The following is a 12234-nucleotide window of genomic DNA, read 5'->3' on the forward strand; positions in this document are numbered from 1 at the left end:
TGTGAATATTAGGATAGGGGCGGATTGAACAGATCAGCCCTTGCAGTCTATTATAACAATATTCTTTCCTTCGTCGGATTTTGAATGAATATCTCTCCAAACATTATTGACAATATTCAAACCTTTCTCGCACCTTTACAAGCATCCTTGACTTAACTCTTAGTATGGTGAAGCGAGAACTGAAGAGAACTTCCAATGTGTCCAATCAATTTTATAAGGTGACCTTGATACGGAACTGTAAAACTAAAATTTCCGTTCAACGTATCTATCTCTTTTATGGCAGAAGCTTTTGATGGAAGGGAAACGAATAAATAGGCTCTAAAGAACTTTTTTGGCTGAACTTGACAAAAAAATTTACCCTCGGCCTTTAAGGACGAATACTTGGTTATAGGAATACATGTTAGTCAATATAATTATAGTATCAATCCATTATGTTTTCAGTATTAAAATATTTGGATAAAAACTGAAAATAGCCGAAACGTCTGGTTCTCCTCAATATTCAGGTTCATCTACTCTTTTCTTATGTCATTTCTTATGCGCTCTAATCTTGACGTTCTATTTACTCTTCTCAGGGCGTCCATTTCCATGGCTTATATTTTTTTATTTTAGTTGTTCTCTTATTCTCCACGTTTTAGATCCATATACCAACGTACTCCTGAACCTAAGATCCTAAGTTTTCGATGTTATCCTATTCCAGTAGTCCATTTAGTGATTTAGTTATTGTTCTTACTCTGTTTATTCTACATATTATTAGATATTTATAGTTCTCATATCTCGTCATAATTTCGTTGTTTTCTAGTTGCATGTGGGTAGTATCCTCTCCAAGTACTGTGATTTTTCTACGTTCATCTTCAGTCCCCATTTTAGGTATTCTTCCTTTGGTTTGCGTACCTTGTATTCTAAATCATCTCTGTCATTTGCACATATTACCTGATCATCTTTAAATTGGGGGGGTATAAATAGGTCTTATTTTCAATTTTTTCCCCATTTCTATACCTTTCTTCTTCCAAGTTGCTAGAGCTTTTAAACGTATATTTTGAAAATTGTTGTTGAGATGCAGCATCCTTGTCTCAGGCCTTTGTTGACTGCGAAGGATTTCGATACTTATTTCCATATTTTTATATAAGTTTTCGATGGCATTTATGGGAGTATGGTTCATGTTGGTTTTCTCAAAAACTTAATTTTGATATTGGTATGTTATCGGAGGCCTTTTGTAAATCTATAAACATTAGGTGTATTGGTCTATTTATTTCCCTTAATTATATAATGATGAGCTCGCTTTGCTACTTAGTGAGTAAATCAAAAGTTCTTTAATTCAGTCGAAAATAGAGCAGTTTTCCCTGAGCAGCCTGAGATATCTCGAGACAAAGAACTATGTTCAAACACTTGTCTAAAATTAATTTAACAGTCTAAAGAGATATCATGCGATCTTAGTTGGAGCTATAAATAGCTTTGCAAATCAGTAGCTTTTTGAAATTTAGAATAGAATTTCTTTGTTACATCAAGCAAATAAATATGTTTTTATGTATGTCTATGTGTAATATTATCCAAAATTATTAACAGAAAATTTTTTTGTCATCGTAAACAAAAAAAAGCGATAAATGATGATTTGAGAGAAAAAAACCAACACTCCTATAACTCCTGTTGTAATGGAATTGAAGTCAAGTGATCCGGTTGGAAGAATGTGAAACCCCATATATTGTATTTGGTTACAATGTGGTACCCATTATTGTGCATTTATACTGTGCATTACTTTTAATTAAAAGATTTTATAATGAACGTAACTCTTTATTTTAATAGCAGTAACCATACATATCTTTTTATATTCGTAATTTTTTGTAAGATACACCTACATAAGACATGCGTAAGTAAGTTATTTATTATTGTCTCCTATATCTTTTGTGACAGAGAACAAAATGAGAAATATTCACAAAAATAACATTTAAGGCGCGAACACATACCATCATTAAATGGAGTATTCGTCTATTCATTTTGTCACTGCTTATACTGTGTACTGTTACCAGTACAATATTACAAGTACCAGCTATTGGTTGGTGAAGTATTGTATTATGACTATAAGAAGAAAATATTTAGTCTTAAGTTCAATTCATTTGGATACTCTTGAATCTTCACTCGAGTAACAATGTGCTACACCCTAAAAAAAGGAAATTAAAATACGATGAGCTTCACAAAATCCTGGTATGGATGCTTGGTCTATAACCTCTACAAACTGGGAAAAGCGAAGCTGTCATTAGTTAAATTCAAAGGAGACAACGATTTAAGCGATACGTGTCTCAAAAACAACAACAAAATACAGCTAAAAAAAGTCTTGTTAGTATATGCTACAGCAATAAGAGGTAAAAAAGGGAGCCAAAAATTTGATGTAAAAAAAAGAATGAAATGTGTTTCATAATGTTGAGGAGGAAGAAATAATATGAAAAAATCAAAAGAGTAAATTCTTGATAATAATCAGAATCGGTCAAAGCTTCCCGGTTCTATGAATGGGAGTCTTTTGATTTTGATATTTGTCAATGATTTTTCTATTTTTCACTAGCGTTTTGTTCATCCGTCTGTAGCAGCGATATCTCCTTACAGGAAGCATGTAGCAGGCTGGGTTTTTTTATTCAATTCATGTATAGCTGTGATGTGCCGAATCGAAAGAAATTTAGGCTGTTAATTGGAAAAAATTAATCAAATCGATCAAAATGTGATACCATTGATCCTATTAGCCTAATGACATCAAATGATATACATTGTCGTGAAGTGATATCAATCGAAATTAATAGACATCATAAGACATCGATCAAATGGCAATTTGATGTCATTTTTCATTTTATAAACCAATTAATATGAGAATTGTCAAGAAATTATGAGGACAAAATTACTGAATAAATGAAATTATCGATATTTTTCTTGATTTATTTTTCATGGACACTTCGTTTTATAAATTAACATTTGTGTTAATATCTACTGATTGCTAAAGGTAAAAAATTCGCTATAATCTCTATAGCTCGATTATTTGGTAAACTTGAATATTTTAGATCCTGAACGTTATAATAAAATGTAGACAATAAAGAAGAAGACAATAAATGCGATGTTTCATTAAATGGAGAACCATATTTTTACATTAAATATTTAATGCATTTCTAATTTTAGATTGATGATGGCTGTTTGATCAAAAAATATTTAAATACTGTGCAAAATTATGCTTAAAAAACTAAACTCTCTCATTAAATTAGATTATAATATATATTGAAATACAGAAAATATGACATTGTCGAGTTAAATGTTATTGTGTAATTACTGAATACCTAACGACAATGAGATTGAAGACCAATAAACCATAGAAGGAAATCAGGAAAAAAATTTGTGAATGTATTTCTGAGAACGTTGTATTAATATAACGAATTTGTAATATGTGATTATTAAATACAAGGCTATATTCTATAAAATACACTGGTTGTAAAAATATGTTAATTTCAATGTGGTTATCTGCAAACATGGATGAATTTATTTCAGTTGCTATAAACACAGGAAATTTATACATTAATTTATGCAAAAAAACGAATTTATTGCCTTAAAAATTTTGTAAATTGAATGCAATAGGTTTTTTGATGTGTTTCTTCCTATTAATGGGGTGATATTTCTTTTATTATTGAAATTCTTTATGAAGACTTGTCAAATTTCGATTTTTCGCATAATTTTGGGTTACTTACTTCTTTCCATATTTTGAATAGTAATCTCTTCTGCTGGTTTTATACAATGAAGTATACCATCAGTTAGCTTAGTTGGGATATTAGAAAGTTTTACGTTTGTTGTCAAGCATTTGCCTACCTAATGTCTTCATTTCTCAAAACAGGTAATAGTCACTGGGTGCTAGACAAGAATTAGAGAGCTGGTGGTTAAAGACTTCCCACTTGCACTTTTTGAGAAGTTCTTTTGTCATATACCATTTTGCACTTTCAATGAATTCAATAAGAAGCAGATCCTTTTGGTTCCAAGGAATAGTAGCCTTTCGATCAAATTTGCTTGGTTTTTTGGGGGAGTGCGTTATTGGAATTTATTTGGTCATACAAAATACAGAAGCAGTTTACTTTATTGGAGTGAGAAACATTAGGACTGACGTCATTCAAATTTTTAACCCAAAAACTCGAAATTTGACCTGTAAAGTTACTTAATATATTTTTTTGAATAATATATAAAACTAACTTGTTAACGTTTTTGGCAACAGCAGTATCCGGAGAAAAAAAAATCATTCACCGAAAGAAGTCTTTTTTTTTTCAATTTGCTATAACGGTTTTTCATATCGACTTCTCCATTTAATCTTCACTCAATAACGATATCGAAACTCTAAAAATATCTGTAGTTGTTTCTAGTCTACTTCCGTATAATGGTTTCAAAAAACTCCTTCGAGCCAATTTCTAAAAATTGAGTTTCTTGTTCTACGACTAGGACCGAAAAAAGAAAATTTTACTGAGCCTTGCAACTTTTTCGAGAAATGTCAACTCAACTCGTACTATAGTTTATAGTTTGTTAATTTAAGTGATGCCATTATTTTAAATAAGTGAGGTCCATTCGGTAGATGGAAATTTGGACCAAAATATTTGGTATAATCTTCTTCTTTTATACCATAAAATCTTTGATAATATCTATATCTAGCTTGATATTATTTCTTAATAATTGATCCATCTAAAATTTCTGATAAAAATTCCGAAAACTAAATTTTACACTTTATCTATCGAACAATTTTTTGATTTATGTATTTTAATAAAACCGATTTTGTATGAAAAGACAGAATATATATATATATATATATATATATATATATATATATATATATATATATATATATATAATATAAGATGAAAATATACATTGAAACATAATATTTCAATAAATTATAGGTTTAGGTCTTTATTAACTCAAAATTAATTACAACATGGATTGTGACAACATCTTGTTCCTTTTATTTCAGATATTAGATAAGGCTTTCGGTCATTATCGCATACATTTCTTTCATTATTTTCTATTTCTGTTCCATAATTTGACCTATTCATTTTTTATTTCTTTTTTATTTTCAATGGCTATTCCTGCTTCCATTAATTTTATGGATAAATAATCTGTCTTCATTCTTTTCCATGAAAATTAAATTCTTCTTTTTTATTTTTTCTATTGGCTCTTATTTTGTTCTTTTATTATTTTCTTATTCTGTCACGCTCAGTTTTCTCGTTACTCTTCTTGCTATATTTTCATTGCGTTTATTTTGTTCCATTCTTCAACTTTTTGTCTTGTATATTATTGTGTTTTGAAATTTAATTCTCTGATATATATATAGATTTTTTGTATCCCAGTTTAGTTTTATATAGTACGTAATTCGTTTTTGTTAATTTATTCCCTTTTTCAGCTATTAATGCATCTTCTTAAATTTTTTCTTTCAACATATTTACGAAATATGTATACCTATATCGCAATTATTTATAAATTATTGTTCATATTTAATTTTTTTTATCTGCCTTCATTAGCTTCTGAATTTTATTCTCATGATTCTGTATTAAAATCACATCATGGTCATATCACAAGCTACTCATTTGTTGTAATTAGATATTCACTTTTTTAATCGTAAGTACTCTCGAAATTATCGAAGAATATCCCTCACGTGAATCATAAGAATTGATATGATAATTTTAATAGAATTATGGGAATTTAAATTCACATAGTTCATGGTTATATCATCAAATATCTCAAGGTGAAGGAACGTGCTAGTTTGATAGATAAATATCCTCATTTAACTAGTCATTTCATCGTTTAATACTTATTTCTAATTTTTATGTCTAATGTTAGGTTAATGAGGACGACATCCTCGGCTAAGCTACTGCTCTGATACAACATATAAGCTCATAACAAACCATTTAGACTTCTGAAGTGGCTATTAATTGCTTCAGAAAATATTAGAGACGATGCATATACATAAAAAAGTGCAAATAATTCCAGAAAATTATCTCAGATATAAAGAATTCATTCATTGATTTGCAGGATTAATTCTAAAACGGAGTGTTAGTGATGTGTTTGTGTGTCCCATTCGAGACGAAATAGTAGTCTCGATCGGACATTATTATGATAAAAAGAGCTTCAACAACTATGCAACATACTTCAAACAATTGTTATTAATTCCGTTATTCCAGAGCAGATTATTATGATTAATTCACAGATAATAAGGCGAATCCTGGATCTATATAATGTAATATTTCATAAACCTATTGAGAGGTGTTTGTTCAAATTGATGTAGTTTATGCTATTTTAAATTATTTGATTGTAGCGATAAGGTAGTTTCCTCGTCAAACTTGATCGATAATTCTTCTCCATTGTATTCAAAGAAAAATAGATTAATTGAGTTACTATAATGGAGAAGTATTCATTCGTTCAAGAGCACTTTATTAATGACATTATTAATCTAAAAAAACCTCTTGGAATGATAAATAATGGTCATTATTAATTATTAAAGATTTAATACAACATTCGACACACTTGTACGTTTAAAGATAAAATAACTGATAATTGAATATTTTGGGGTTTTCTTTTGATTCGTTACAATATTTTCCTGTCTATTGTAAAACTATTGATAACGCTTTACTAATTAAAGAACGAACCTGAAATAGAAAATCGAGTTTATTTGTGAAAATGAGAATAAACTGATTTTTTATTCAATTTAGTAGTTGTAACTGATTCGTCAAACCTTTCGATCGTCAGAACACGTAACATCACAATTTGTGTTTTTTTTATTACAATTGTAGATAACATCATCAGAAAACAAATCAATATTTAGCTCTTTTTGATAGTCTCATGACGCGAAACGTAGAAGCAAAACCAAGAGCTCTAGCTAGCAGCCTGTTGTATAGCGACATACATAGAATTACACATAGAAAAAAATTGTGATTTTCACGATTTTGAAATTAGTGATTGTTAAATAAAGCTTCCGATAAGTTAATTCAATAACCAAGTTTGTTCAATAACCAAGTATTTCGTTTGCAGAGTTTTTCCATTAAAAAATAAGACTTTTAATTATTGAATAAGTTTAAAATAAAAAAAACTGAACAAAAAAACAATTATCACAAATCGTGATTAGTGTTTTGTAAATATATCTAAGTTCCATGAAAATTGTCGCTATCAATAATTTAAAGTAGTAAAGAAGTCAAATCACATAGCTATGGTAGTAAAGAATAAAAATGTAATGAAATAAATGTTGGAAGAGTTAATGAAAGAAGCCGGCAAAATGGGTCTGAAAATTAATGCTGAGAAGTCGAAGTATATGAAATGTAGCAATAATATAAAAGAAATAAAAGACAAAGCAAAAAGAAAAAGCGAGAAAGAGAGAGAGAGAAGATACAGCAGACTTAACGCGAATAGCAAAAATTCTGAGGAGCAAAGAAATAATGATAACAGGAAACTATATTGAAACCTCTCTTTTCACTAAGACAATGGATATAAAAAAGAATAAGGTATAAATGATGCTGAGCATGACAAGAAAAATTAAACGTATCGAATGTATATGGGGAAACAACAAATCAGTTTCTAAAACAGAGAATGTGGTAATGAAATAAAAAAGCAAGAGTAAAATTGGTGGGACATACGTGAAACTGGACTAGAATCTGAAATATGCATTCTGAAAGAATGAGGGTGAGAAACTAGAAACAAAGAAACAAATTGCTATAGGTAGACAAAAATGGGAAAGGATACTGAACACGTTGAAGTTGTGATAAGCGAGCTGAGCCTCGCTAGAAAAGGATTCTGCAAAGCTCGGAAGAGTGGCCAAGTTATACATAAGAGAGATAATGCCATTGTAGGTATATATAATAATTTTTATTTTTAAAATACGCTAATGGGCCGATTGCTGCCCTGATTTTGTACACATACATTAGAAAAATATTTTAGGCGTGTTAGTCAAAAATGAATAATTATAATAATAAATAAGTAATGATGTATGCACGAAATAAAAACACTTTGCTAATTGAATATAGTGTGAAAATGAGGATCAAATTGTTATTTCTGACACAGTTTTATTCTGGAAAAAATAAATAATTTATCTAATACATACCTTATATAGAAGCTATAATAATGATAATAAGTGATAATATATATTTACTTAACTATAAGAGAATAATAAAACAATGAATGAAATTTACCAGTATTAAGGTCGATTAATAAACTTGACTTTCTGATTGCCGTTGACGTCGCGGGTGACGTTGGCCGTTTGACGTTCGTAGCAAATTCTACACCTTATTCGTAACCTAGAAGCTGCTGTCGTTAACCTAAAAATTTTGTTGTTCTTTTAAACGTGTAGTTTTTTTTATTGGGACAAACGTGATAAACGCAAATGGATGAGATTAGCTCTTTTCTATTGCTACGAACGGCCGACGGGCAAAGATATAATTCGTTCATATTGAAAATCACCATCGACAGACCGATCGGCAAACATCAACGTCAACGGTAAACGGAAAGTCAAGTTTACGAATCGGCCATTATCCGAATAAGCCGTTTATATAATTGACATAATTTTCGTTTCTATTCGTTTGAATCATTTCTGAAGAAGTAGACTCTTTTCCCAATATCTTCAACTTTAATCATGGTATGGATGACATATTAATCTATTTACTGAATATTGAGATGTCTGCCCTATGTGAACAGCACTACAAGAATTGAATGGAACCTTTAATATAACATAATCTTTTTTATTTTTTGTTGTTCTAGTTCCTAGTCATAATAGTTTTTCATAATACATGATGCCCTTTTTGATTTCATCTGTTCCAATATAATATACAATAAAATGATAATGGAATATTTTTGAGACTAAGCCCAGACTCTAGTAAAATACAATCAAGAGTACTGAAATAATCGAATGATTCTTTTGATGTCACCATAAACAAATAATTAATAACATGAGAATGGTATACAAAAAATTGTTTGTCTTGACATGTTCTCTTATCAATCTGTGATATCAATTTGATTAATAGAGCTGCCCAATAATCAGATAACATTACATAGGACAAACATCTTAATATCTATAAAGATTTATGAAAATTAAAAAATCATAAAATAGAAAAATGCATTAATAGTCCACAAAATAAGTTTTATTTTTAGGAATGGTGCATAAACATGGAAATGAAAAATATTTCAAGAACTAGAAGAATAATTAATTTTAACAAAATTTATGATTCTATTCAATACATTTCAACTATAAATTGAATTGTTTGTTAATTGTTCTTTTTTATATATTCTAATTGGAATTTTGACAACTGAAAATATAAAAACTTCGTATTTTTGAAGCAGGTAGTATGTTGAGACTCATATGGTAAGTAATCTATCAAATTATATAAGGGATATATATATATATATATATATATATATATATATATATATATATATATATATATATTCACATTTATTTAGGAAATCTATTCACTTTGATAATCAAGATATCGAAAAATTGAGTAAAGCAAATTTTGAGCAAAAAATTTGAATATTATTTATACAAACTTTGATTTCCATCATTTGAATGATTCAAGATCTTTTAAAAATAATCTATCAATTTTTTCAATAGCATTAATTGCCGAATACAAATTTTCTTAATCAGTTAAAATTTATTTATCACAGAAAGCAGGGATATTTTCCTTTCTATTCATTTTAGTTTATATTTTTAAAGACTTTTAGAAAACAAATGTAGTACTCACCTCACAAAATTAAAAATCTGACCAAAAAACTTGATTTTATCACAAATTCACAATTATGTCTTCTATCTTTTTTACTTGTTGATTAACTACATACGCGACTGATTTAAATGAATAAACCACATCAAGATATATAGATTTTTTCCCAACTCGAAAGTATCTCGTCGGTCGCCAATCTGTCTGCTACCATTGAGCTACCTGGGTTTCCGATTATATATTGTGCGAAGGTAGCCGTGTTAGGTGTCAAGGATAAAATCATCGAACGCGGTTCGATAGCATCGCTCGATGTCTTTTACTTACTTCTGTATGATAATGAGGTTTTAAATTATATTGAAGTCACAGCGATATGCACTTGCTTCATACAGTGTACTTCTTTGGTATGTATGATAAGATTCATGCATCTAGTGACTTTATTCTCGTATTCATCCTTGGCAGAAGTATATAGTAATGGAAAATAACACAATAGAATGTTATAAAATATGTTGTGAAAAAATGATTAATATATTTTCGGTGTAACATAGATATGTCATTGAAGAAGTAATTACTTGTAATTTCAACAGTAATTTTGGTCCATAAGAGATTAATTAAAAAATGCACTTAGTATATTTTTTGCCTTTTAAATTTTATAAATGAGTTTTAAACAAATTTTATGTGATTCGCCAACTATAAATTTAAGAAAAATATGACTATTAAAAATGCGTAAATTTGTTACGCATCACGAGATTACTAAAAACACCAAAAACTTCAGTTAGTCCAAGAAGAATCGGCGCATGAGTACATAAACGATTCCACCTCATTTTTTTTGCGATCCACTTAAAATTGCCCTACTGATGATATAAATGCATGTTGCCATGGGGCAACCCCGTGCCATATTGTTTAAACCGAAATTGTTTGCACAATTACAAAGAAATGTGGACAATATGATTTTTTGAGGTTATATTAGTGTTTTCCTACGACCACTTATGAAAATGATTGCACACTAATTTTTACCTAAGGAAGTAGCTTATTTCACACAATTTTGGTAGATACAGGAGCAGATCTTGCTGCATTAAAACGCCACGGAGGATGGAAATCTTCTATGCCATTAGCAACACTAGAACATTAAACAAAGAAGCTGCAAATAGAAACATTGAACACAGTGTTCAACAAAATGCTAAACAACATACTGACACTGCACAACCCAAAAACAACGCAAGTTTGTGTACTTCATCTATACAGCAACAAGAGGCAATAAACACAAATGTTAGGGATACCAATAATGCAATATTACAAAATCCACTGCAATTTAATAATTGTTATAATAACAACTTAACTTTAACATTTAAGTTAAACAAAATCATTAATTATTATTTAGTTCTTGTTAGGTATCTAATATAGTTACAAAAAATTTATTGTTCTATTGGTTCTTTTTCTGCATCAACCGCGTCTTCAGGTGTAGAAAAACGTCTACTCATTTGTCTCGAAATGCTTCGTGCGCGAACTAGATTTGGCTCGTTTACAGACGTCTTTTGAAGTACGGCGAATCAATTAATTCAGTACTTCTTCGCACCAATCCATACGAGCTGTTTTTTGAGGGATTGTTATCCAACGCGAACAAATCATTTTGATAGCCAAATGCTCATGCCATATCCAATATATGCGAGTGGAACTAATGCCCAAATATGTCTCAATCTCACGGTATGTTACATGATCATCTTGCAGTATCAGTTTACGCACAGCATCGATATTTTCTGACCCAATAGCTGATTTTAGAGCATCTTCATGAAATTTATCTTGTTGCGAAGTGCGACTACGATTGAATTCGGAAAACTAGCGAAACACGGTGGGTCGAGATGATGCTTTGTCAAAAAAAGTCGAAGCTAGTTGTTTGGCACACTGCTGTTAGTTTAATCCACATCGAAAGTCATAAAAAATCATTTCACGAAAATGTTCACCATTTAAATCCATTTTTTGGCCAACATAAATGAATCTGTAAGCAACCTAAATAGGACTCGTATCTAGGTTAAAATGTTTTGTGATTTTACACCTGTTAACATTTAAGAAAAGGATATTTATTTGCCAAGAACGAATATTATGATACAGTGTATTTCAAAATTTAAATTAAAAACAAATTTGCACTGCGAAGAAAATTGAAGAAAGAAAAATAACGATTGAAAGAATTTGAGATTTTGTATGAAACTTGTTGTGTTATGCGTAAGCTATGTCAGCTTATCAATTTATAAATGTTGCATACTTCATTCATTGTAGAAATAAAGATATTGATTAGTTAAGAACAAAAATGAGGCGTGAGTGTCACAAAAATTATACTCGAAATGAGAGAGGCAATTACCAAAACTGCTATAAAACTAAGATAAACAATGACATCAGAATATTTTTGAGCACTTTTTATTTCAAGTTTATTAGAAAAATAAATTATGTGGTCTGTTGTACACAGAATAAAAAATTTGGTATAAAATAAATTATTTCAGAAAAATATCTCTCGCACCCGAATTGTATATTGCCCTAACTGACA

At 29.6% G+C, this 12234-nt stretch overlaps 1 protein-coding gene across 2 annotated transcripts in view; it reads right to left on the minus strand.

The window, feature by feature from the left end:
• The window catches only part of LOC130900766 (venom allergen 5 2-like), a 90548-nt gene extending 80607 nt beyond the window's left edge, over positions 1 to 9941 (minus strand). The window contains exons 1-2 of one of the 2 annotated variants that reach the window (XM_057811632.1): positions 9726 to 9926; positions 8181 to 8306 (exon numbers count right to left, since the gene is read on the minus strand). The gene's annotated coding sequence lies outside the window, so the exon portion shown is untranslated. Of the gene's footprint in view, positions 1 to 8180; positions 8307 to 9725 lie in introns of both variants that reach the window. The other variant, XM_057811631.1, reaches the window with a different exon arrangement.
• Positions 9942 to 12234: the final 2293 nt, after the last annotated feature.

The sequence above is a fragment of the Diorhabda carinulata genome, chromosome X, assembly GCF_026250575.1.
Source record: "Diorhabda carinulata isolate Delta chromosome X, icDioCari1.1, whole genome shotgun sequence".
NCBI lineage: Eukaryota > Metazoa > Arthropoda > Insecta > Coleoptera > Chrysomelidae > Diorhabda > Diorhabda carinulata.